This window comes from Prionailurus viverrinus, chromosome A2 (genome assembly GCF_022837055.1).
Source record: "Prionailurus viverrinus isolate Anna chromosome A2, UM_Priviv_1.0, whole genome shotgun sequence".
Taxonomy (NCBI): Eukaryota; Metazoa; Chordata; class Mammalia; order Carnivora; family Felidae; genus Prionailurus; species Prionailurus viverrinus.
In genome coordinates, this window is record NC_062562.1 from 82,476,214 (window position 1) to 82,503,732 (window position 27,519).

The 27,519-nt window shown below is 36.1% G+C and overlaps 1 protein-coding gene and 1 non-coding gene across 2 annotated transcripts in view; one reads left to right on the forward strand and one right to left on the reverse strand.

Annotated features, from left to right (window-relative positions):
- The window catches only part of RSBN1L (round spermatid basic protein 1 like), a 67,457-nt gene that overhangs the window by 2,331 nt on the left and 37,607 nt on the right, over positions 1 to 27,519 (forward strand). The window lies entirely within an intron of this gene.
- Positions 21,422 to 21,532, reverse strand: LOC125161450 (U6 spliceosomal RNA). Its single transcript, XR_007150637.1, has one exon. It is a non-coding gene; the product is annotated as a U6 spliceosomal RNA (small nuclear RNA).

The following is a 27,519-nucleotide window of genomic DNA, read 5'->3' on the forward strand; positions in this document are numbered from 1 at the left end:
CTATTGTACGATTTTCATTTTTTTTTGAGAGAGAGAAATGCTGCCATTTTACTGAGAAAAAACTAAAAAAGAGAAGAATTTTTTTCAGTGTCTTGATAAATTTAATGGTGGAAATCTTTCCCTTTTAATTTAAGAAGTACTCTTATCCTTCTAAAGTTCAGATTTAACTAAATCAAATTTATTTTAATTAAGAAAACTCTTAAGCAACTGTTATTAAAATAGCAAGATTACATACATCAATTCAATATAAATATAATTGCAAATATGAAAATCCTAATTTGTAATCCAATTCTCATTTCTGTGGGCTTTATATAAGAATCTTAGTGAGTGGATGGCGCGGGGGGGGGGGGGGGGTGCGGGACGCCTGGTTGCCTCAGTCGGTGGAGCATGTGATGCATGATCTCAGGACCTTGAGTTCAAGCCCCAGGTTGGGCTTAGAGTTTACTTTAGAAAAATCTTAGTGAGTGGTTAGGTCTGTTGTGTTGTATATATATAACTCTTTCTAGTGTTGCTCTAAGTTGGATAGTTCATGGGTGTACATAGGATAGTTCAGTGACCCCAATTATCCCATAGCTTCATGATTGAACAATCTGAATCAGAACAGGAAGTGAGCTATAAAGACATCTAAGCAAAGAAAATAGAATGAATCTTCCCTGAAAAAGCAAACAACAACAAAAATCCAAAAAATCTAGCCCACTACCCCATTTACCAGTTAAGTTCCTGTACTGTAGTAGGTTTGGTTTTTGGGTGTTTTTTTTTTGTTTGTTTGTTTGTTTTTAAGTCTTTAGTGAGAACTAATTTTTTTTTTATTGGCTACCATTCTAACAGGAATTACATGGATTAAATGAAACTGTGTATGAAAAGCCTTGGCAGGCCATTTAGTCAATGTTATTTGAGTCAGAAACATGATGATTTTTTAACCTCATAGCAAATTAAAAAGTGGATTAGTCCAGACACAGTAAGGATCATTGACAGTGGATTTGAAAGTTAAGAGTGATAAACAACAGAATAACAAAAATGTGGCAGTTCAAGCCCATTTAGCATAAAGGTTGATGCCTTATGCACCTAAAACCTGTGAGGCCATCTGGTCATAGTGTGGTAGCTGATTTCCATGATAGCCTGAGTCATCATGTGAAAGTTAAATTTATTTCTTATAAAAAGGAGATGTGCAAAACATTTTAAATTTTTAAAACTGGAAAATAACCAGATTTGGTTATAGAGGTAATCTGCTGAAGAATTCACATTCCATCTTCCTGTAGGAGTGAATAAAGTTTTGAATTGGTAAAATTTTTGAATTGGTAAATGTGGAAGGTAAAAAATGGACATGTGCTGGAAGTATCTGACATTTAGAATTATATTCTAGCAAAGAGCAAAACAAACATATTATTAGATAACAAAGTGCTTTAATGATTCAAGTAAGCAGTAAAACTTGTATAGATCTTCTAATTTTTGTTAGTGTTTTTGCTTTGCATTTATTAACTTTTTTTTTTCCTTAGAATGATTCTGTGAAGTATCTAAAGATAAAACCAGAGCATTTCACAGAATGTTTGCCTTGAAAGTATAGTTACAGTATTTAACTCTAATGAAAATAGAGACTCTTAAAGAATTGAATAGTTATTTTTGTTTTTATCTTAATTCCAGTTAACATACAGTGTTCTATTCATTTAAGGTACACGATGTAGTGATTCAACAATTTCATACATCACTCAGTGTTCATCACAAGTGCCCTCCTTAAGCTTTTAACCCCTCTCCCCTCCCCTTTGATAACCGTCAGTTTGTTCTTTATAGTCAAGAGTCTGTTAGAAATGAATAATTTAAGGTATGTAAATGTCAGTGATAGATGTTGGAAGACTTTTCAAACTATACTTTCCCCTATCTTTCTAATATTGTTAATTCCACAATTTTACCTTAAATTCAGTTCTAGAGTTTTCATCATTATGGCCAAATATTTGTCACTGCTGGCATAGTTTACTGTAATTTCATTTTCTTGTATAACCTTTTTTCATGCCTTGTTTTTTCATTTGTTTAGTTTTGTCTAGCAAAATCTTTCTATACCCTCCAGCAGCTCCATAAAATGCTTCTCAGTACAATTTTCCACATGGTCAGATCTGTCAGATAAACTTACCAGTTCTATTTGTTCTTGTAGTCATCTCTTCTGTAGCTGTCTTTCTTCCTGCTTTAGTCTGGATTGTTTTCTCTTTAGGCCTGCTGCAAAGCTGTCATCTTGGGACTTCCCTTAGCTGACATTCTGAGAATTTCTTTCACTTTTGTTGAGTTCCTTTTTTCTGGATCCTATGTGTTCCTTCCTTTTGGTTTATTCCTTCATTTTGGTTTCCTCTACTATTACTGTGGAAGTGTATGTTGGAAATAATTTTTGGGGGCGGGGGATTTTATTTTTACCCTCACGGTTGACTGGCTGTTGAGAGGTTTGTATATTGGAAATCATTTTCCCTCAAAAGTTTGGAGGTGTTCCCATATTGCCTAGCTTCCAGTGTTGATGTTGAGAAATTTGATCTCAAAAAGTTGCTGTGATCTGGGAGATTTCAAACTTTTCATTGAATTTTTAAATTTTAGCTCTCTTTTAAAACAATGTTTTATGAACTCTTGTTCTTTGATCCTGTATTGTAGCATCTTGTTCTTTTTTCATGGGTGTAGCACTTCTGTTAACCTCTTCAAGAATATTAATTATAATTTCTTTGTTTCTTGTATTATTTTTGGTTCCTCTGAAACTTTTTTTTTGTTGTTGGTTTTGGTCTTTTTCTTTTTGTTGGAGGCTTTCTGCAGCTCTCCGTGATCCTTAGCCATTCCTTCATACTCAAGGAACATTCAAAGCTGATTTGAAAGCTCACTGGGCATGCATGAGCATGGCTTAGTGACTAATGAACTCCCATGTTTTATCTTGTTTTTCAAGATTTTATTTTTAAGTAATCTCTACACCCAAAGTGGCGCTCAGACTTAACCTTGCTGAGATCAAGAGTCACATGCTCTACTGACTGAGCCAGCTGGACACCCCTCCCATATTTTATCTTTTCCCTGGGTAGTAGGTGACAAGGTTTTCAATTTCTTCAGATAAAGGTCCTTCATTTTTCTGTCCATCTGTGTAACTGGAATAATGGAGATGAGGGGATTGGCAGAGGTAATAAGTTTAGATGGTAAGACTCTAATGCTGGATCAAGGAAGAAAACTGTAAGTTTCACCATTCAGTTTCTGGATTTTCATTTAGTCTCCCTGTTTTCATATGAATATGTCACTTCTTCCTTTTTCTGTGTGGGATGCACCTGAACCTGGAGCCATTCTGATTCAGTTTTGCTGGAGATCATACCTCTCATTCCCTTAGGAGAGACAGAGAGGGAGGGTGAGAGTGTGTGTGTGTATGGGAGGGGTGGGGGTTGAGTCTGCTCTCCTGCTTCTCCTAGCAACTACAGTTTTCCTTCCTTCCTTCCTTCCCTCCCTTCCTTCCTTCCTTCCTTCCCTCCCTCCCTCCCTCCCTCCCTCCCTCCCTCCCTTCTTTCTTTCTTTCTTTCTTTCTTTCTTTCTTTCTTTCTTTCTTTCTTTTCTTATTATTTTAGAGAGACAGAGTGCAAGTGGGGGAGAGGGGCAGAGGGAGAAAGAATCCCAGGCAGGCTTCAGGGGAGAATCCTGACTCAGGGCTCAATCCCATGACCCTGGGATCATGATCTGAGCCAGATGCTCAACTGACTGAAACCACCCAGGCACCCCTAGCAACTCCAATTTCTAAGCCTTTCTAAGGGTACTGCATAGTAAATAGGATTGTTTGGTATTATCTCTGTAGGACTTAACATTAACCTTCCATTATGCTAAATTGTTTACCATTCTACCATCAGCCGGTTTTCTGCCTTTATACATTGTATTTCAGGTTACAGTTACAGTATCTCCTGGTTATATGAAAGATGGAATTTCTGTTTCTGTTTCTCTCTATTGTTTGGGTATGTTTTTTAAAACTAGATCTTAAATTTTAGCCTTATTTTGATGTGTTCCTATTTTTGTGACATTGATGAAATCACTTAATCTCTTTGAGCCCAACTTATCTGTTTTCTAGAGATACCTTTTTCACAGTGTGGTTGTTAGAGTTACATGAATCTAGCACATAGCACCCATTTATAACAGATCTTAGTTCCTAACTCTTCTTTCCTATCTAACACAACAGAGACATTTCATGTCACTGAACTTGTGGTATAGGTATAACCTGTATAGTTTTTCCACTGGTATCCTGGTTTCTGGGAATTTCTGGTATTTAGTATGGCCTATACTAACTTTTTGAAAGAAATTTTTATTTTCGAGGTGTAGTTATTTTGGTAAATGGTATTTTTCACCATCCTTAAATGAATTAAACTTCCAAGTTACGCATAAACTACTTAAAATAGAGTATTGAAAAAATAAGGATGCTTATTTTGTGCTAGAGTAAAAAGAACTTTGAAATATTGTGGCTTACATAAAATCTTTGTGTATGAGATTAGGAGAATCAGTGGTAAAAGTGCATTCTTAACTAAACTAATATTTTTATAACTTCAGACATTTTTATTTTTCAAGGTACATTAATATGTTGTACATATTATTTACTCTTGAACTGTAGATTGAAAAAATTTAGTTTTTTCCTCATGAAAAATTTTTAATTAATACAAAAGAAACCATAACAATATAATGAATTCTGAGTCTACCTTTCACACTGCTTTAACAGTTAACATTTAACACTTCAAGTTTCATTTCCTTTCCTCCACTTATTTTTATTTTTTGAACTGGTATTTTAAAGCATATTCCCAGCATCTGTCATTTCACCCCAAAATAAGTAGGATAGAAACTTTTTGCATTATGGAACTAATAATGCCTGTAAAGTTTCAACAATGCCTATATGTATGCTTTTGAAGAGTGAAAATCTGCCGTAGTCCCAAACTCATTAATGATTTGGTATATCTCCTTTTGAAGTAGATGTGCGCATATAGATATATATACATATATATACATATTGCTTAACTCCTTTTAAAAAATACTTCTTAAAAAGTTATGGTAAAATATACCTAAAATGTACCATGTTAGTCATTTTTAAGTGTACAACTCAGTGGTATTAAGTACATTCACATTGTTGTGCAACCATCACCACCATTCATCTTCAGAACTTTTTTTATCTTCCCAAAATGAAACTACATACCCATTGAAGAATAACTACCCTTTTTCTCCTCCCCACTAGCCCCAACAGCCCCTGGCAACCACCATTCTACTTTCTGTCTCTGAATTTGACTAAGCATTTCCTCGTATGAGTGGAATCGTAAAGTATTTGTCCATTTGTGGCAGGTTTATTTCACTTAACATAGTGTCTTCAAGATTCATTCATGGTGTCAGAATTTCCTTTTTAAGGCCGAATATTCCATTATAGGTATATACCACATTTTGTTTAAACATTCATCCCTTGATGGACACCTGGTTTCTTCTACCTTTTGGCTTTTGTGAATAATGCTGTGATGAACATGGGTACAAATATCTGTTTGAGTCCCTACTTTCAGTTCTTTTGGGTATGTGCCCTGAAGTAAAACTGCTGGATCATATGGTAATCTTCCAGTTTTTTAAAGGAACTGCCATACTGTTTTCCATAGCAGTTGTACCATTTTATATTCCCACCAGCTGTGCCCCAGGGTTGAGTTAACTATTTAGTATCATCAAAGTAAACCTAAGCAGACAAGGGGCACCTGGGTGGCTCAGTCAGTTGAGCGTCTCTTAATTTCAGCCCAGGTGGTGAGATTGAGCCCCTCCTCGGGCTCTCTGCTGAGTGTGGAATCTGCTTAATAGTCTCTCTCCCTCTGCCACTCTCCCTTGCTTGTGTGTGCTCTCTTCTTCCCTAAATAAATAAATAAATAAATAAGCAAGCAAGCAGATAAAAACCTCCCAATAACATTTATATTGGAGCAGATACTTGTGAAGTCAGTGTGCAGGCAGCCACAACAGCTTAGGAAATAAAATTTGAGGGTTTGGTGGGAGAAAGGAAAGGCATTTGTTGAGTGCTTGTCATGTGCCATGGTATTATCTCAGTATTTTTAGATTAAAACTCTGAGTTTTTCTTAGCTCGCTCAGAGTTGCATGGCTAATGTGTAAAGAATTTGGATCAACCCCATCTCTGCAAGAGTCTGAGCCTAACTACACAGTGCTACAGTTAACTTAATTTTTTTCCCTTTAGACTGTGATAAACAGGAAGAAGAAAGTGAAGATGAACTTTAAAACTTTTTCCAACTTTTTCTTTTTTCCTGAATTTTTATTATAAAAAAATTTAAGCATACAGAAAAGCTGAGAGAATAACAATGATCTTATGTTGATTTTCCTCCTAGATTCGACATTGTTAATATTTTATCATATGTAAGAACGGAATTATTTAAAAGACATGATAGTTCATTTTTTAAAAATTTTTTTAATGTTTATTTTTGAGACAGAGAGAGACAGAGCATGAGTGGAGGAGGGTAGAGAGAGAGAGGGAGACACAGAATCCGAAACAGGCTCCAGGCTCTGAGCTGTCAGCACAGAGCCTGATGCAGGGCTCAAACTCACAAGCTGTGAGATCATGACCTGAGCTGAAGTTGGACACCCAACCGACTGAGCCACCCAGGTGCCCCATGATACTTCATTCTTAAATAGTTCAGCCTTCATCTTCTAAAAGTAACCACATAACTAAAATAACATTAAAACATTTAAGAAAATAATCATACAGCCAGTGTGTATTCAAAGTCTTCCAATAACCCCCAATTTCCCCATTGTACCACAAACACACTACATCTGTTTATCTTAATCTAGAACCGTCCCACTCACATTTTTTTCTTCATGTGATTTGACGTTTTGTAAAATTTATTTATTTTGAGAGAGAGAGAGAAAGTGCACGTGCTCACAGGCCAGCAGGGAAGGACAGAGAGAGAGAGAGGGAGAGAGAGAATCTCAAGCAGGCCCTGTGGTCTCAGCACAGAGTCCTTCTTGGGGATTGATCTCAAGAACCATGCGATCATGACCTGAGTCAAAACCGAGTCTGAGGCTTAACCGATTTAGCCACCCAGGCGCCCGAGATTGACTTTTTGAAGATACTAGTTCAACATACCTGTTACCTTGTAGATTTTTTTTTTATATTCATGATTTTTAAACATTTATTTCATTCTGGTATTTTATTTATTTATTTTTAAAGATTTTATTTTTAATATCTACACCCATGTTGTAGTGGTATTTAACTTGATTCTTTTTATTTATTATAACCTGGAAGTTAGGTATCAAGATCAAGGCTGATTAAATTCAGATTAACTAGTTTTGGTGAGAATATTTCATAGGCATATTTCATTATATCCTATCAGGATGCATATAATATCTAGGTTGTGCCGTTAGTAAATTGGTTGAGGTGCCCATTGTCCCCATTATTATAGTTCATTTTTTGTTTGCATTTAGTTTGTAATCTGTGTGTTGCTGCTTTGTGAATATCCAGTTTCTCAGTTATTTTTTACCTCATGGCTTCAGTATCAATGATTTCTGCCTGAGTTACCCATTCCATTGGGACTTAAAGAATGATGCCAAACTATTTCTAACTAAAAAATGAATTAGATTTGGGAATGAGGAATTCATAATAAATTGCTACTCTTATATGTTGATTAACATTTGGCAATCTATTTTGATTTGGAGTACCAAAGTAAATAAGTTCATTGGTCTGACTAGAATTTCATGGTAAACACGTTTCTTGAATTCTTAATTCACCATAGTTTGAATTTTGGAAAACTACTTGCAGAATGCTTATAGTTAAAGATTGAGTGTAGTAGTCTAGTTACAATTGGTGATCTGTTACAATATTGGTAACACAGGCCAAAAATAAGAAATTCCTACCAGTCTTTTTAATATAGTAAATATATAATAGTATAGCATGTTAAAAACTATATATATTTCAAAATTATAATCTCAATTACATAATGTTCTCTGTCGACTATTATAAATTAGCCATATACCTATATGAATTCCTGTTTAACTACATTATATCAATGCCTTCAGAACAGGTATCATTATAGTCATCATTTTATGATCTTTGCCTTGTTCTCAGTGATTGAAGGAAAAAAAATACTTTCTTTTTTTTTTTTTTTTTTTTTTAAGACTGAGAGAGCATGAGAGGTAGAGGGAGAGAGAGAGAATCTTAAGCAGGCTCCATGCGCAGCACAGGTGGGGTTGATCTCATGACCCTGTGAGATCATGACCTGAGCAAAATTCAAGAGTCAGATGTGCAACCAACTGAGCCATGCAGGTGCCCCTTAAGAAATTAATTTTATCTGTCCTCTTTGCATTGCAAATTTGAATAGCTACACTTGTTAGCTTTTTTATAGAAAGGGTATACACTTTCTTTAGATATTACTTAAATCAGAACCACTTCAGTGGTTTGACATGTGGAACAATATTCTGAAAAATGGATGTCTCCAGACATTCATTTTCTGGCTAAATCACTGATGAACTTTATACCTTAAGAGGGAGCAAATAGCCACCATTTTTCAATTTACTGCTTTGAGGATGATGAAATATCAGAATTAGTAAATTCTGTCAGGCTGAGTTGGGCCACAAGCTGATACAATGAGTAATTGGATGCAACTTGAGCTAGAATTTAAGCTTCTTGAGGACAGAAACAATAACAATAATACCAATAGGTAACATTTACAGAACTGTACTCAGCACTTTTATGTGTTTCTCTCTAATTTTAACAACTTCTTTAAAGTTTAGTTAGATATTAACCTTTTTTAAGTATTGTATGGAAGCTCAGAAAATTTAAGTAACCTGCCAAGGATATTAAAAAAACAGGCAATCTAAGTTTTAGATCATTATGTAGTTTGACTTCAGAGCCCCAGCTCTACGCTATTGTGCAAACTGGGTTAATGTTTTTAAATCTCCTTCATCCAGAATTGCACCTTACATTGTGAGCTAGTTTACCAAATAACCAGACTTTGAAAGAAGAATAGGACTTAGGTAAATGGAGATGATGGAGACAGGCTTATTAGGGGGAATGGTGTGAGCAAGATCGTAGAGACAGAAGCAGAAGTGTGGATGGCATGTTCAGTAGTCTGTGAATAGAACCATTCAGCTGGCATTGGTGATTTTGTACAAAGTTGGGAAATAACACTGCATGCCAGTTGAAAGTTTGCCATGATATGCCTTCTATTTGCCAGGATAAGGAGTTCAGACTTCATTCTGTGGGCAACAGCAAGGCACAGTTTTTTGGGTTTTTTTAATAGAGTGATAATTTATTCAGATTCGTATTTTAGGAATATTGATTTGTTAGCACTATGTAGGATGAATTGGCTGAGACAAAAATTAGAGACAGGGATATTGGAGACTACTTTAGTAGTAAAGTGAAGTGATTTTAGTAGTAAGATGATTGGAATTCCTGGACATGGAAAGGAAAAGGTGTGTGTGTGTTTGTGTGTGTGTTGTAAGTTTATTTATTTATTTTGAGAGAGTGCTAGCAGGGCAGGGGCAGAGAGAGTAGGGAGAGAGAATCCCAAGCAGGCTCCTTGTTGTCAGCGCAGAGCCTGACACAGGGCTCCATCTCACAAATTGTGAGATCATGATCTGAGCTGAAATCAAGAGTCAGACACTTAATTGACTGAGTCAGACACCCCAGAAAAGATTTTGAAAGGGAATGTATGATAGGGCTTCATAAATACAAATATGTAGCAACAAAGGATTTATGTATTTAATTTTATTGTTTCAGATGGAGAAAATAAGCATATCATTGAAAAAATGTGGGTAAGCTTGCAGGAGACCTGGTTGGAAACGATGTATATAAGTTTGAGATACAATCAAGTACCTTATGTTAGAGTTCTTAACACATGAAGCTCCAATTAGTGGTGAGTCAATGTGTAAGGTTTAAAAATTAAAAAGAATTTTTTTTAATGTTTATTTTTGAGAGAGAGACACACAAAGCATGAGCAGGGGAGGGACAGAGAGAATGAGAGAGAAAGAATCCACAGCAGGCTCCAGGCTCTGAGCTGTCAGCACAGAGCTCTGGCGCAGGGCTCAAACCCATGAACTGTGAGATCATGACCAGAGCCAAAGTTGGATGCCCAACCGACTAAACCACCCAGGCTCCCCTAAAGTTTTAAAATGTTTAGGAGATTCTGTTCAGTGAGTGTGTGTATGTTTCAGTATTGTGTATGTGGAGGGGAACATTTTAGAAGTCACTGATAGTAGCAGATAACAACCCCTGGTTTTTTTGTGAGGAACAAATAATTTCAGATCCTGTCTTAGTTCTTAGGTAACCAGCTGTTCACAGCCTTTAAAAGGGCTCTAAAAAAAATCAAGATTAGACATGGTCTAACAATTTAACAATTTATCTCACATTTGTCCTCTGTCTTCCGGCCTCCCCCACCATTTTTCTTATCTCTTTCCTTATCTTAGTATTTGGTTTAGTTTGGGGCTCTTTTACAGTACTCTTCTCTGACTTTGCTAATCTCCTTGTTGGTTTTCTAATGTCTGTTGTTAGCACTCCCAAATCTTAGTTTAGTTTGGAGTTTTAGATCCATAGATTCAACTGCCTCCTTGACATAATCCCTATTAGATACTCTGTAGAGCTGTAAAATTAATATGTTCAAAACTCATAGCTTTCCTTACTCAAATTTGTCTTGCTGTGTATGTTCTTTATCTCAATGCCATAATATATCTAGTGGCTCAAGCTTTAAAACTGGATTCTACACTTTACCTTTGTCTAACCTGTAGCCAAGTCTTGTCAGTTCTAATCACTATCTTTCATATCTGTGTCCTTTCACTGTCCTTTCTAGTCTTAGTTCAAATTACCATTATCTCTACCCTAGATCATTATATAACTGCCTCTTTATTGGAGTCCCTACTTCAGGTCTGTGATCTTTCAATTCGTTCTTCATGCTACAGCCTTAAGTGATAACTAGAGATCTGAATGCATATGTGATCATGTCACTTTTCTCTTTATGACATGATGTTCAAATCCCAAAATGTCTTCCAACTCTCTGAATGATCATATTCTTGTTTAGCTCTTCAGCTTCTCCTCAGTGCTCCTTGCTGCCTAGGACTTTCTGTACCCATTATTCTACCCTCCCTAGTTCCACATTTCTACTGCACCTAGCTAATGACTACACTCATCTATCAGGACTCCACATGAAAGGAAGGCCTTTGTTATTCTCTAGATTAGGTTAGGTCCCCTTGCTGTCTCTTCCCATGTCACCTTGCACTTCTTCTATCTTCTTCACTTCATTTTAATCAATTAATTGTCTTCTTCACTAGACATAACCTGTGAAAACTGGGGGCTGTGGTTCTCTTCTTTTTAGGTCAGGGTACCTCTGGGTCCTCAGTAACTATTTGGGAAATGAGTGAGTAATACTACGTGTCAGCCCTTTCTGCCTGCTCAGAAGAGATGTCTGTCTGCCTGTTAATTCAGGAAAGTTTGGGCACGTATTTCCAACTAAGAACAGCAGAAAAGTGATAACGGGATGAGATGTTGACCAGCAACTCACAGACGATGGTTAAATTGTCAAGTGAGTACAAAAGGCAGGTATTAAGGGCACAGGAACTAGAAAGACTCTGTAGATGATACTAAATTGTATTGTGTTTGACTCAGCTTGAGTTACCAGAATTGACATTTTATATATTCTAATGTCAAACAAATGAAGCTTATCAATACATTACCCAAAGAGGATATTTTACGGTTTTAATCTGCATGTGTTTACCATATCTGTATTGGCATTATAAATGGAAATCCTCTTCCAGATTGTCAAAAAAGTTGAATCCTACACTGTCTTTTTCATGTTTGGTGTCTTTCATTTAGCATATTCCTTTTTTGAGATTTATCAGTGTTGTTGCAGTAATCATTCCTTTTATTTTTTTTATTATTTATTTATTTATTTATTTATTTATTTAGAGAAAGAGTGTGAGCAGGGGAGGGACAGAGGGAGAGAATCTTAAGCACACTCAACACGGAGAACATTGGGCTCCATCTCATTCATGACCCCAGGGATCACGATCTGAGCCAAAATCAAATTTGGACACTTAACTGACTAAGCCACCTAGGCAGGCACCCCTCATTTCTTTTATTTCTGAGTAGTTCATTGCATAGAGATACCACAGTTTGTTTTTTCATTTCACCATTGATGGACATTTAGATTGTTTCTGGTTTTTGGGTTTTGTTTCTGCTACATTTGTTCACAGACAAATCTTGTAGTAGATGTATTTTTCATTCTCTTGAGCAAATATCTAGAAATGGGATCACTGGGTTGTATGCTGAGTTTATGTTTAACTTCATAAAAAACTGCCATACTTTTCTAAAGTTGCTGTACTTTTTTCATACCCGCCAACTTTTGATGTCAGTTTACTAAATCTTAGTCATCCTAGTGGGTGTAGCAGTATTTCATTGCAGTTTTATTTTTTTTTTATTTTTATTTATTTTTTTTTAATTTTTTTTTTTAACGTTTATTTATTTTTGAGACAGAGAGAGACAGAGATGAACGGGGGAGGGTCAGAGAGAGGGAGACACAGAATCTGAAACAGGCTCCAGGCTCTGAGCTGTCAGCACAGAGCCTGACGCGGGACTCGAACTCATGGACCGCGAGATCGTGACCTGGCCGAAGTCAGACGCTTAACCGACTGCGCCACCCAGGCGCCCCTCATTGCAGTTTTAATTTGCAGTTCCCTAATGACTACTGATGTTGAACATCGTTTATGTACTTATTTTCCATCCTTGTCTCTTGTTTGGTGAAGTATCTGTTCAGATTATCTGTTATTCTTATTTTCAAATTGTGAGTGTTCTTTATTCTGTGTACAAGTTCTTTATCAGATATGTATTTCATGAATGTATTCTCCCATTCTGTGAATTTTCAGTCTCTTAATGTTGTCCTTCACACTTTTTCATAGCAGAAAAATTTAATTTTGATGAAGTCCACTTTATAATTTATTTATTTTTTGTATGGAATGTGCTTTTTGTGTCTTAACTGAGAGGGCTTTACCTAACCCAGAATCACAAGGGTTTTTCTCCTATGTTTCCTTTTAGATACTTTATAGTTTTAGGTTTTACCTTTAGGACTATAGTGCATTTTGAAAACTTCTGTATTTGAGGTTTGGATCAAAGTGCCCTTATTTTTATTTTTCCTTCTTGCTTAACTTGAGAATTATTTTGTAAAGTCCACTCTCCCAACCCACTAATCACTTAGGGTGTTTCATTAAATTTGTTGATTAAATTAAGGGCAGATTTTAATTACAGAATTTTCTTTATATTCAAAAGTTACATGTATGTTTTGGGGCACCTAGGTGGCTCAGTTGGTTAAGCATCCACCTTCGGTTCAGGTCATGATCTCGTGGTTCATGACTTTGAGCCCTGTGTTGGGCTCTGTGCTGATAGCTCAGCCTGGAGCCTGCTTTGGATTCTATGCCTCCCTCTCTCTCTGCCCCTTTCCTACTCATGCTCTGTCGCTCAAAAATAAACGTTTAAAATAAAAAAAGGGGGGCACCTGGGTGGCTCAGTCATTTTGAGCATCTGACTTCGGCTCGGGTCATGATCTCAGGGCTAATGAGTTCAAGCCCCGTGTCGAGCTCTGTGCTGACAGCTTGGAGCCTGGAGCCTGCTTCAGATCTGTGACTCCTCTCTGTCCCTCCCGGGCTCACACTCTGTCTGTCTCTCAAAAATAAATATTAAAAAAAAAAATTAAAAAAGTTACATGTATGTCTTTACCTACCCTTATATTCTTTTTTTTTTCTTTTAATATTTATCTCTGAGAGAGAGATAAAGGTGTGAGTGGGGGAGGGGCAGAGAGAGAGGGAGACACAGAATCTGAAGCAGGCTCCAGGCTCTGAACTGTCAGCACAGAGTCCAATGCGGGGCCCAAACTCACCGTGAGATTATGACCTGAGTGTACTGATTTTTAATACAGATTATGAGTTTTCATCTGGCATTTTATTTTATTTTGGGGAGTTTCTTCCAGATTGTTACTGGTATATAAGAAAGCTTTTGGGTTTTCTACATACACTTAGTAGTTGGGTATGTAAGTATATAATAGTGAAAGGCTACCAATTCTTCATAATCAGGAACAGTTGAATTACAGTATGATACTTAGTAATACTCAGGAAGTTATGGTACTCTTTGTGGTACTTCAAGCATTGTGTTTGTCATTGAAATCTGAGATCTCTATTAGCACGGTATAACTATTCAGCTTGACAAATATTTTTAGTGCTTAGGTGCTGTGGTAGGTTTTAATAAAATGACAAAATCAACAATATAAAGCTTCTGCCTTCAAGTACCTTAATCTAGCAAGATACTAGAAAAAGTAATTATTAGTGCAGTAAGTTGAATACCACAAGACAAATGGAAAGTAGAGGTAGTACTGGTGGAAATGCAGGGAGGACGGGATTTTTGAGCGAATCTTTGAAGGATAGTGTGGTAGGATTTCAGTAAAGAGATGAAGGAATTTAGGTGGAGAGCTTTATTTGAAGTGTAACATTCATAGAATTGGATAGGAAAACACCTATACGATGTCATAAAACAAAGGAGGAAATAATTTCTAGATATTTGATTCTCTTTGTAGCTCTGACATTATATATTGCTAAACATCTTTATTTTAGCTCTTCACTCTTATTTTTGAGAGAGAACGTGTGCGTGCATGCACAAGTGGTAGAGGGGCGGGGGGGGGGGGGGGGGGGCGGGAGAAAGAAAGAACAGAAAGAAAAGAAAAGAAAATCTTAAGTAGGCTCCATGCCCAGTATCGAGCCTGACATGGGGCTCTATTTCACGACTGTAGGTCATGACCTGAGTCCAAGTCAAGAGTCTGACGCTCAACTGACTGAGCCACCCAGGTGCCCCATAACTTTTTAAAATTTAGAACTTTAATTGGTCGCATGAAAAAACATAAGCATATATAATAAAAGCAATGATTCCCATATATGCTGTTATCATTATCCAAAAAGAACTATATAGTTTACTGTTTGCATTATAGAATATAGTTTTAATTAAATAAAGTAATTGTGTAGTGTTGACTTAGAGGTCTAGAATGCCCCTGGTTGTATGTGGGCCACATTTTATATGACAGCTGTAGTATAAAATTCAATGAATACAGTGATTTAATTTATAATCTAGATACCAAATATAATGTCTCACTACTTTATATCTTTCTTTTATAATATATAGAGAGGAGAGGAAGTATTTACTTCTGTTTTAGAAGCAGGTCTTCCTGGTAGATTAGTGAAGAAAACCTGACCTGAAAATTTTAATTATGGTACAAGGAGGAGCCCAGACCACTATTTCATGTTATGCCTGATTTGGCTTTCATGTAGGTACATCTATATTAATTTTTTTGTTCTCCTTTTAGGGATTGTATCCTTGTGATTATTACTATACTATTATTATTTTGTCAGTGTATGCATATTACTAAATGCTTTCCTAATAATCTATTTATATTTAATGATGATAGCTACTTTTGTCAAGTGCCTGCAATATAAACTGGGGATAGTTGGAAATAATGCATATGTTGCCTTTAATCCTCATAAAAAGTCTAAAAAGATAAGTGCTGTGATCTTTAACAATTGAGAATACTGAGGCACAACGTAATTAGTAAGTAATTTGTGTCAGTGAGTGGCAGAACTGGAAATTAAATATGTCTAATTACAAAGCCTGAGTTATTTCCAACATATTACAGTACATTTAGAGTTTCTTAATACACAGCTGTCTTAAACTATATCATTTTCAACATTCTCTTCCTTGTTTTTTTGGTCTCAATATGTTAGCCAAAGCAGCCTGCCTTTCCCTGAATAGTAAGAGATAAGTATTGTACAATCTGAACTTCCTCATAATATGTTCAGGCAGAAACATTTTTTGCATTACTGTACAAAATATAGGACATTGTTGCTGTATGAGTCATTATACTAAGTTTTTTCCCCTTCATAAGAAAATAGAAGCACAGAATTGGGGAACACTAGAAGAGAAAGGGTCATCAGAGCTCAGTGAGCAGAAGCCCCTGATTTGCAAGTACAAGCAGCAGAAGCTTGCAGCCCTCTCACAGGTTAGCAGTTCTCAAGTCCTTCGGTTCTTACTTACTGGAACTGCACAAGTCTTTCACATCTCAGGGTTCATAACATGTAGCAGTTTTTACAATTAAGTCCATGAAGACCTTTCACTCTTTTAGCATTTTCCCCTCACTATGGATGAGCAGACAACTCCAGAGGAGGCATCAGGTATTTTAAATACCATCTGCCTCATGCCTGTCACATCTCAGCCATCCTTTAATTGGAAAGGAAGGTTTTCTTCTTTGCCTTCCAAGTTTCTGAAACCCATTTCTATGTTATTCCTTCCCCTATAATGTTACTATATCCTTATGAAGATGTAGTGCGGAAGAGGTAGAAGTGGTGCTGCTTCCATGTGCAGGTTTAAGTTAGGAACTATCTACAATTAGCTAAATTCAATGAAACATTCGTGGCCAAAGAATTATTATATGTTTTTGGTTTTCTTTCCTATAGTGTAGTAATAGGAGCTTTTAACTCCTATTGGATCTGTTTGGGAGTTTTCCTAGTTGTGCCACTTAGTCTCTGTCCATGAGAACATCATGGGGGACCTGTTTGGGAGTTTTCCTAGTTCTGCCACTTAGTCTCTGTGCATGAGAACATCTTATCTGCTCTGAGCCCTGACTTTTATTCTCTATAAAATGAGGAGAATAAGTGAAATCTTTAATTTTTTCCTATGAAAAAAACTAATTTTGTGGAAGACTTTCTGGCAACTGTCCCGCTTCAACACTATCTTATTGATTTTTGTCAGAGCTCTATTTTTTTATTACTTATTTTTAGAGTCATATAAAATACTGATAAAAGCATTTACTTTCTTAAATTATATCACAGTTTCTCTAATTTGTCCTCTGCTGCTTTCTTAAATGATTCAGCAAACACTTACTGCCTGCCATATGTTTGGTATTGTGTAGGGGAATGCAGAGAGAAAAGTTGTTTGTATTTCTTTCCTTCAAGATTTATAATTTAATTGGAAAGATTATTAGCTGCAATGTAAGAGACACTTTGTATTGTTACTCATCTTGTTTCTGTTTCTGCATGTTGCTTTTTTTTGGGGGGGGGGTCTTCTCTGATTGCTTCAGATGATTATTGGTATTAATTTGCTCCTACTTATATTAACCCTTTTTCTTTTGCCCTCTGGAATCCTCATTCATTTTTAGCATCAATTATGTGCAAAATACTATTCTGGGTTCTATAGAAGACCACAAAGATACATTAGATATAATAACCAAGAAAGAGTGTATAATCCAACAGAGCAGATAAAAAAGGTACACAAACAGAATTCAAATCATAAGAGAGGGAGAAGGCGGCAGTGGTCATTTCAAGTTGAAGGGATCAAAGAGTCCTTAATGAAAAGCTGAATTTCAGGTAGATTCTTGCAGAATGTGTAGGATTTTGGTCAACAAGAATTGGGATGGGCAAAGGCATCCTAACTAAATGGTATTAACAAAAATATTGGAGTAAGTTGTAGTAATGAATCAGTCTGGAATCTTGTGTAGATATACATGTGGTTGAAGAGTAGAAGAAATTAAAATGTGTCTTGAATATGTAGATTCTTGAATGGCATACTGTGGGAATTTTCTCTTTTTATGTAGGGTGGTTTTGTTCATTTGTTTAAAGTAGAAGAGAGTGACATGATTGACTGTATTTTCAAGGAATATTTTTTGGTCACTGCTGAGTGGATTGGTGGAGAGAGAAACTGTAAGTAGGAAGATCACTTGTTTCAAAAGATAAGTAATCTATTATGGTAATGGTTATGGAAAGGGAAAGGAAGATAGACATATATCAATGGAAAAATAGACTGAACTGAGAAAGTGATTTAATGTTAGGGAAAGTTATTATATATAATATATATGTTATTATATTATATATAATATGTTATTGTATATAATATTATAACGTTAAGGAAGTATTATAAAGGTTTTTGAGAATTTTTTGAATTTGGATGTTGGAGGATGTTGTGCCATTAACATAAACAAGGAATTAAAAGGAGAGCTTGAACTTGATTTATATGAGAAAGATGGTAATTTTAATGTTAAGTATTTTTTTTTTTTTTTTAAGATTTAAAAACATTTTTAAGTAATCTCTTTACCCAGTGTAAGGCTCAATCTAACTCACAACCTTGAGATTGAGTCACATGCTCTGCTAACTGAACCAGCCAGGTATCCCCAGTTGTTAAATACTTCTTTTTTTTCTTTTAATAGTTTTATTTTATTTTATTTTTATTTTGAGAGAGTGAGCGCCAGCAGGGAAGAGGGGCAGAGGGAGAGAATCTCAAGCAGGCCCCATGCTTAGCATGGAGCCCAGTGTGGGGCTTGATCACATGACCCTGGGATCATGACTTGAGCTGAAAGCAAGAGTCTAGTGCTCAACCTGCTGAGCCACCCAGGCACCCCCCAAGGTGTTAAATATTTCTTATGGAAATAAGTGGTAGAGCTTGGCCAAGAGGCTGAGTTGAGATATTAGTCTGAGGATTCATTTACCTAACGGTTATAGTTTGAATCATAGGAATGCATTTTCTTCAATGGAAAAAGAAGAGAGAAAGAAGCATGCCCAAGGTAGATCCTAATGAGAATGTGCGAGTTTTGATGATAGGATCGTGAGTTACTGAGTAGACAGGATAGTGCAGTACCACTGAGACTTAGGGAGGAGTTTTGAAGAAGAGGTTAGTAATGTCTTTTGCAGTAAGGACCAAGAAAAAAGGGCTGAGAAGGCATTGCTCCCTTTTTTACTATATCCTTTATCTTTTTCTTTCCATTTTTGTAATGTTACCTTCCCTTCTACTTCCCCACTTAAATTCTGTATTATTTCTCTTTTTCTTCTATTTATTGCTTATTTTCAGATCTATTCCTAGCTATACTTACTGCTGTCTGGGGAAGGTGTTTAAGGAGATCAGTGTTGTTGTTCAGACTAACTGATTTCATAGACTGTATTATTACAGTGTGAATCATGGCACATACCCAAAGCAGGAAAGTCTCATAGCGTGAAGCCTATTTTGAGGTTTGTGGTACAAGAATATATTGTAACTGAAGTTTCAGTAGAAAATTCTACCAACACTCCTTAAGAACAGGTAGTGTGGAGGGGCTCCTGGGTGGCTTAGTCGGTTAAGCGGCCGACTTCGGCTCAGGTCAGGATCTCACAGTCCGTGAGTTCGAGCCCCGCGTCGGGCTCTGTGCTGACCGCTCAGAGCCTGGAGCCTGCTTCAGATTCTGTGTCTCCCTCTCTCTCTCTGACCCTCCCTCGTTCATGCTTTGTCTCTCTTTGTCTCAAAAATAAATAAACAAAACAAAACAAAAAGAACAGGTAGTGTGGATTTTTATGACACTTTATTTTTTTATTTTATTAATATTTATTTATTTATTTATTTATTTATTTAGAGAGAAAGAGTGCAAGTGAGGGAGGGGCAGAGACACACACACACACACACACACACACACACACACACACACAGAATCTGAAGCAGGCTTCAGGCTCTGAGCTGTTAGCACAGAGCCTGACACAGGGCTCGAACTCAGGGACCACAAGATCATTAAACTGAGCTGAAGTCGGATGCTTACCTGAACCACCCAATGCCCCTATTTTATTTACTTTTTTAATGTTTCTTTATTTTTGAGAGAGAGAGACAGAGCATGAGCGGGAAGGGGACAGAGAGGGAGACACAGAACTTGGAGTGGGCTCTAGGCTACACGCTATTAGCATAGAGCATGACACTGGGCTCAAACTCCCAAACCATGAGATCATGACCGAAGCCAAAGTCGGGTGCTTAACCGACTGAGCCACACAGGTGCCCCTGTTTTTTACTTTTAATTATTATTTGTTAATGTAAGCTCTATGCCCATGGGAGGAGTTGAACTCAAGACCCTGAGATCAAGAGTTTACTGAGTAAGCCAGCCAGGCACCCCTCTGACAACGTCTTTAAAAAAAAAAAAAATCTAATGAATCTACATGAAGATCCTTCTTTATACAGAATTCTGTGGTTTAATGAGTCATTTATGGGATTTCTCTCTTTTCCTTAAAAGCTATTAAATCTAACAAGTAGTACATGCATATATACATATTGAGAATAGATTTATAATTGCATCATATTTTCTCCTTTTGTTCTTTTTGTTAACTATAACATAACCTTGAGATAATGTATATAAAGTGAAGTAGAAATACACTTGAACAATTTTAATGAAGTAAGGAATTTGGAAAAAGTAACATTATTTTCATGTGTGTTTGTGTGTTAGGTTACATAGTCACTCTTTTATTTTGAAGTTTTTTTTTTTCTTATTTCTTTCCTTCTGATGCACCTTGAGTGATTCTAAATCTTTTAAAAAATTTTTTTTTTAACGTTAATTTATTTTTGAGAAAGAAAGAGACACAGAATGCGAGCAGGGGAGGGACAAAGAGAGAGGGAGACACAATGCAAAGCAGGCTCCATCCAGGCTCTGAGCTGTCAGCACAGAGCTCAGCACAGGGCTCAAACCCCTAAGCCATGAGATCAGGACCTGAGTCAAAGTTGGATGCTTAACTGACTGAGCCACCCAGGTGCTCAACTGTAAACCCAGTTAAAAAAAAATTTGTCTGAACATGAAATTATCAATTCTTCTTTCAGGAAAGAGATGTATGCTAACAACTTAATTACATAAGTATAAATATGAATCCCTTTCTGTTGTAGAAATTTCAGATAATTTAGAATTACCTAAAATAAGAATCAAGAGTTCCTTTTGGAGCACCTGGGTGGCTCAGTTGATTAAGCGTCTGACTCTTGATCTCAGCTCGGGTCATGATCTCACGGTTTGTGAGTTCAAGCCCCGCATCAGGCCCTGCACCGGGCAGAGCCTACTTTGGATTCTGTCTCTTCTTCTTTCTGCCATCCCCCGCTTGTGCGTGCGTGCATTCTCTCTCTCTCTCTCTCTCTCTCTCTCTCAAAATAAATAAATAAATAAATAAATAAATAAATAAATAAATAAAATTTTTTAAAAGTTCTTTTGTTCCTTCCATAGGAGCAAACCTGTTAGGTATTTTGTGTTCTTCCTTCCAGATTTTTTTCAGTGCATTTACATATGTACATGTGTACATATACATGCACAGAAAAGAATATGTAGCCTATTTTCAAAAGCCTAAATATTATACCACTTTTGTGCAACTTGCTCTTTTTATTTAACAGTGTCTTGGAACTCTGTCCATTACATAGAGTGAAATTTATCTACACATGCACACAAACTGCATGTGTCTGTGTTATGTATGCATGTGTAGTTGACACACAATGTCACATTAGCCTCATGCACAAACCTGTGTGTGTCTGTGTATTTGACTATGGTTGACATACAATGGCACTTTGGCCTCAGGTGTACAAAATAGTGATTTGACAGTTTATACATATGCTGTGATCACCACAAGTGCAGCCACTGTCTGTCCCATAAATATGGAATGCTTCATGAATTTGCATGTCATTCTTGCTTGGGGGCCATGCTAATCTTCTCTGTATCATTCCAATTTTAGTATATGTGCTGCTGAGGCAAGTAAGCACTATATTTCTTTCTTACAATTAAGTTTTTCCTTTATAAATTTAGATAAATATAAGTTTTATTAAGCTTTCAATTTTGGAATAGCTTTACATTTATAGAAAAATTTTCTCTTGAAATTTTCTTACTTTCTCTTGTTCTTGAAATTTTATATTTGTATGATACATTTGTCACAATTAATGAATGAATATTGATATATTATCATTAACCAAAGTACATACTTTATTCAGGTTTCCTTAGTTTTTACCCAGTGTCCTTTTTTAAAAAAGTTTATTAGGGCACCTGGGTGGCTCAGTTGGTTAAGTGTCTAACTCTTGATTTTGGCTCAGGTCATGATCTCGCATTTCGTGGGTCCGAGCCCTGCATTGACAGCTCAGAGCCTGGAGCCTGGTTCAGATTCTGTGTCTCCTTCTCTCTCTGCCCCTCCCCCACTGGCGCTGTCTCTGTCTCTCAAAAATAAATAAATGTTAAAGAAAAAATTTTTTAAGTTTATTTTTGAGAGAGGGAGGGAGAGTGAGTGGGTGAGGGGCAGAGGGAGAGGGAGAGAGAGAATCCCAAGCAGGCTCTGTACTGTCAGCATAGAGCTGGCATAGGGCCAGATCTCATGAATTGTGAGATCATGACCTGAGCCAAAATCAGAAGTCATATGCTAAACTGACTGAGCCACCCAGATGCCCCCATAATGCCTTTTTTTCTGTTCAGGGATCCCACCCAGGGTACCACGTTACATTTAGTCATTATGTCTATTTAGGCTCTTCTTGGCTACAGCAATTGCTTAGATTTTTCTTGCTTTTGATTATCTTGATAGTTTCAGGACTACTGGTCAGGCATTTTATAAAATGTCCCTCAATTGGGATCTGTCTGTTTTTCTCACGACTGGAATGGGGAGATGGGTTTTTGAAAGGAAGGCCATGACTTTGTAAATTTTAAAAATAAAATTTAATCTAAAAAATCAAATCGGGATGCTTTGGTGGCTCAGTTGGTTAAGTATTCAACTCTTGATTTCTGCTGAGGTTATGATTTCACAGTTTATGGGATCGAGCCCCACATTGGGCTCTGTGCGGGTGTGGAGGCTGCTTAAGATTCTCTCTCTCTCTCTCTCTCTCTCTCTCTCTCTGCCCATCCCCTGCTCTTGCTGTCTGTTTCTCAAAAAATAAAAATTTTTAAAATTAAATACTGAAAGGTTTATAATGAGAAATGGCCCTAACTCTTTGCATTCCCTACCCCTACCCCCAGTTGTTAACTCTTTTAGTTCTCATCATTTAATTCCAAATTTCTGAATAAAATGCTCATAGTGCCTTTTATTTTTTGACTGATCGGTTTTAGACACACTATATTTCATTCTTGTTAAGGGTAATAAGAATTTAGCACTTTTATAACCTAGCTTCTTTCCTAAGTAATTTCATAAAACTTAAAGTGCAATAATAGTGCCTATTATGACTTTGCAAATACTGTTCAATGCAAATCAGAGATCCTTTTCTGTATGGCCTTCTGGATTTTCGTAATAGTTAAAAATGGCCTTTCTTTTCATACATATTGGTCCCTGACTTACAGTGACTTGGAATTTTTTGACTAGATGATAGTGCAAAAGTGATATAATTCAGTAAAAACTATATTTTTGAATTTTGATCTTTTCCCAGGGCTAGCAATATGTGGTAGGGTACTCTCTGGTGATGCTGGGTGTGGCAGTGAGGTGAACTCCCCATCAACCATGGAGTCATGAGGGTTAACAACCCATATGCTTACAACCATTCTGTCTCCATACAGCCATTGTGTTTTTCACTTTCAGTGAAATATTCAATAAATTACTTGAGATATCCAACACTTTATTATAAAATAGGCTTTGTGTTGGATGATTTTGTCCAACTGTAGGCTAATGTAAGGGTTCTGAGCATGTTTGTTAAATTAGGTGTATTAAATGCATTTCTGACTTAATGAAAAAAATGTTTCTTTTGTTTTTTTTTTAAACATTTATTTATTTTTGCAAGAGTGAGAGAGCAGGAACAGGGTACGGGCAAAGAGAGAGAGGTAGATACAGAATCTGAAGCAGGTTCCAGGTTCTGAGCTGTCAGCACAGAGCCCTCTGTGAGGCTCAAACCCATGAATTGTGAGATCATGATCTGAGGCCAAAGTCGGACACTTAACTGTGAACCATGGTTGGTGAACCACCGACACCCCAGTATTTTCAATTTACAATGAAAGTGTTTATTGGGACGAAATCCCATTATAAGTCCAGGAAGTTCTATTTATATGTATTGGCATCTTCATTTTCTGCCCTATTCTTTGTGTTCTGTGGTAAGAGATAATCTGGCAATTCCCTTTTATTCTTGGAGGTGGTTTCTGCAGTGCTCTATACCTGAACTGATTATCGTTTAAGCCAACTACACAGTTTTCATACTGATACTTTCTTGTGTGCCTTCCTGTGGTGAGTCTCCTGTTTCCTTGGTCTCATGCCGTTTTCCTTTTCCTTCTTTGTTTACTCCTTAATTTACTTAAGCGTATCCTAAGAAAGGGGGTGTGTGTGGTAACAATGTTTGAATTTTTGCTTGTGTGATCATGTCTTCCTTTGTACTTGGTTGATAGTTTGGCAGATCCTATAATTCTAGGTTAAACATTACTTTCATTCAGCATTCTGAAGGCACTTGTCGTCCTATTGCTTTCTACCATCTACTATTGTGTTGAGTTCCACACTGTTATCTGATCTTTTATGTGAGATCTGGTTTTGTTTTGTGTTTTTTTTTAATTCCTCAGGAGGCTTTTAGGATCTTCTCTTGAAACTAAAATTTCATGATGATGTGCTTGGTGTGTATGTGGAGAGAGGGGCTACCACTGTGAATTCCATTCTTTGTTCTCCTCTCTCTCTCTCTCTCTTTTTTTTTTTTTTTTTTTAATTTAAGTAATCTCTGCACCCTGCAGGGGGCTCAAACTCATGACCCTGAGGTCGAGTTCCATGCTCTTACAACTGAGCCCCTTTGCTCATCCCTTAAAGTTTGGTGACTCATTTTTTCTGAGAAAATTTCTCATTTATTCATTTTGATATTTTCCTTCCCTGTAAAATTCTATTTTTCTTTTCTGAAATTTCAGTTAATTTGATATTGGATCTCCTGAAGAGATCCTTTAGGTAACCTTTTTTTCTGCTGTTTTCCACTTTGTCTTGTTGCTCTCTTTTTGGAAGATTATCCCAACTTTACCTTCATGTTTTTAGCTTTTCAGTTTTGCTATTGCATTTTTCTTAAGATTTTATTTTATTTTTTAAGTAATCTCTACACCCAACATGGGACTCCAACTCCCAACCCTGAGATCAAAGAGTCATATGCTTCACTGACTGGACCAGACAGGCACCCCTTTGCTACTGTGTTTTTATTTTATTTTTTATTCAAAAATTTTTTTAATGTTTATTTATTTTTAAGAGACAGAGCACAAGTGGGGGAGGACACTCAACTGCCTGAGCCACCTAGGCACCACAGTTTTATATTGTTTTGTGTTCCTTTGAACACTGGTAAGGTTGAAATTTTTTTATGTCCTTTGCACCTTTTTCTATTTTCTCTTTTTTATTAAAAATTTTTTTTATTTCTTTTTAAAATTCTTTATTGTTTTATTCATCTATACACTCAACATGGGGTTCAAACTTACGACCCCAAGATCGAGAGTCACATGCTTTTCCTACTGTTACTTTCTTTTTCTTAGTTTTTTAGATGTTATATTGTAAGAATTCTTCATGTAAAAAGAGATCTACATAAAAGAGAAATAAATTACCCCATTGTCTTTCAGGGAAAATTATTAGCCTTTATTGAGACTTAGAAAAATTGTGGAACCCTAATGTTTTTGGAGGAGCAACTTCATAAATCTCAGGATTTTTTGTCAGAAACAACCAGGGTAGTTAGAAGGGGAAATAAATTTGAGGAACTACTCCTGGATGGCTTTAAGGACTAAGAATTTCCTTCCTTGCTGTGGTATGGCCAGGAAAAGAAGGAAGAATTAATAAAGATCAACATAGAGCACATAAAAGGAAAGTCACAATGTGCTTCAGAAAATAACAGTAATTTACTATATCACAGGACCTGTTTTGTGTATCAAACAAGCATTTATTGAGGTAGAGTCTTTTCTACTCTCAAGGATAAACTATATACTGGTGGGGGAGGATTGACTATAAGGAGAAAGATAAGTTTATAACTAGAAAGAATACAGTGTGAAACTTGTTTTAATAGGGCTAGAGATAGAGAACCTGCATACTGTTGTATACAGTATAGTATTGATGGACCTGGTCTAATTTCTTAGGACAGAGCAGATGAGAATGAGCCTATTGGTGACTGCCAGAAGTTATAGCTGTCACCTCTTGTATGTGGAATGATAAATGACAGCTAAGACAATAAAAATTAAATGATACTCAAATACTGTTTTTTAGTTTTGAACAGGTAAATTTTGTTTTGATTTGTTTTTGAGTTCATCAATATGAGTGTGATAGTGAGAGTTTAAATTTTTGTCATAATGAAAAGACTGTATTTCTTAGATTTTTGAAAGCAGGGAAGTATAATACATTTTTGAAAATTATTAGAATGATTAAAAAACAGTGGCAGTCTTCTGTTATGTAGGAACTGTGAATTTATTCTGAAGATTCCAGATAAATGGATTGTTGGTGTATTAGAAATCTCTCAAAAGGATTCTCTAACAATGCTTTTTATAAGTTCTACTTTCTTTATACTGGACCGATTCACCTAATATTTGTTTATGTGTGTGTGCGTTTTCATTCTATATTATTATAATGACTGTAATACTGGTGGAGATTAGTAAATTTTATAACAAGATGAAAACAATGATTTTATTATTTAAGAACCGGTCTTTGTTTGTTTGTTTGTTTGTTTAAGAACTGGTTTTCCATAGTGGTACCAACAGTAAGAATCAACCAATATCAACTGATATCGTTCATTGTAAGATTCTTTAGTACAGCACTATTACTCTTTTTATCTCTTGCACATAAGTGCTCAATAGAAATATATTGGGTGCATTAAATCTGAAATATACTGGTAATTCAATAAATTGAATATATGTTTGAAAATCCCATTTATATTATTTGAAATTATTTTAATCAATTTTATTTTTTATATCTTAACTTTTACATATGGTATATGTCTTTAGCAAATGTTTATTTTTCAACTTTGTAATTTACAGCTTGTTCTAGTTTGATAATGCTTAGTCATTTATTCCTTCTCTTTTCCTCCATTCTTATATTCCTTTTGCTTCTGGGTTCAAATTCTTATCATGGGTCTGTTTGTATCGCTTTTCTTCAGTCCTTTACCACCCTTTTTATTATTTATTTATTTTTTAATGTTTGTTCATTTTTGAGAGAGAGAGAAACCGCACAAGTGGGAGAGGGGCAGAGAGAATCCTAAGCAGGCTTCACACTGACAGTCAGCACAGAGCAGGGAGTGGGGCTCAAACCTACCAACCTTGAGATCATGAGCTGAGCTGAAACCCAAGAGTCAGACACTCAACCCACTGAGCCACCCAGGTGCCACCAAAAATAATAGCTTTTAATAATTTGAACTATTATTTTTCAGTCTTTTGAATGTGTGTACATTATAATTTTTTAAAAATTGGGATGTATAGGGGTAGCAGTTCTATATGGAAAATCTGTATATACTTGCTGTTCAGTTTTGCTGAGAACCTAAAACTGCTCTAAAAGTCTATACTGTCTATAAATAAATATATTTATAAGTATATAAATAAAGTTTACTAAAAAATTGGGTGATAACCATATTATAATTTTATTTTCTGAGAAGCTAGTTTAATTTTATTCTGAAAAATATTTATATTTTGTGACTGTGGTAAGTTTATATTATATCATAGTCTTTGTATACATATATGCCATTAAAATTCTGTAGTTATTTCCATCTGTGTGGTTAGCAGTTAGGATCTTGGTTACTCTTAGGGGTACTGGAAGGGAAGACGGGGATCCTTGAGGTGCTGTTCATTTTTGTGAAAATTGAGCTGT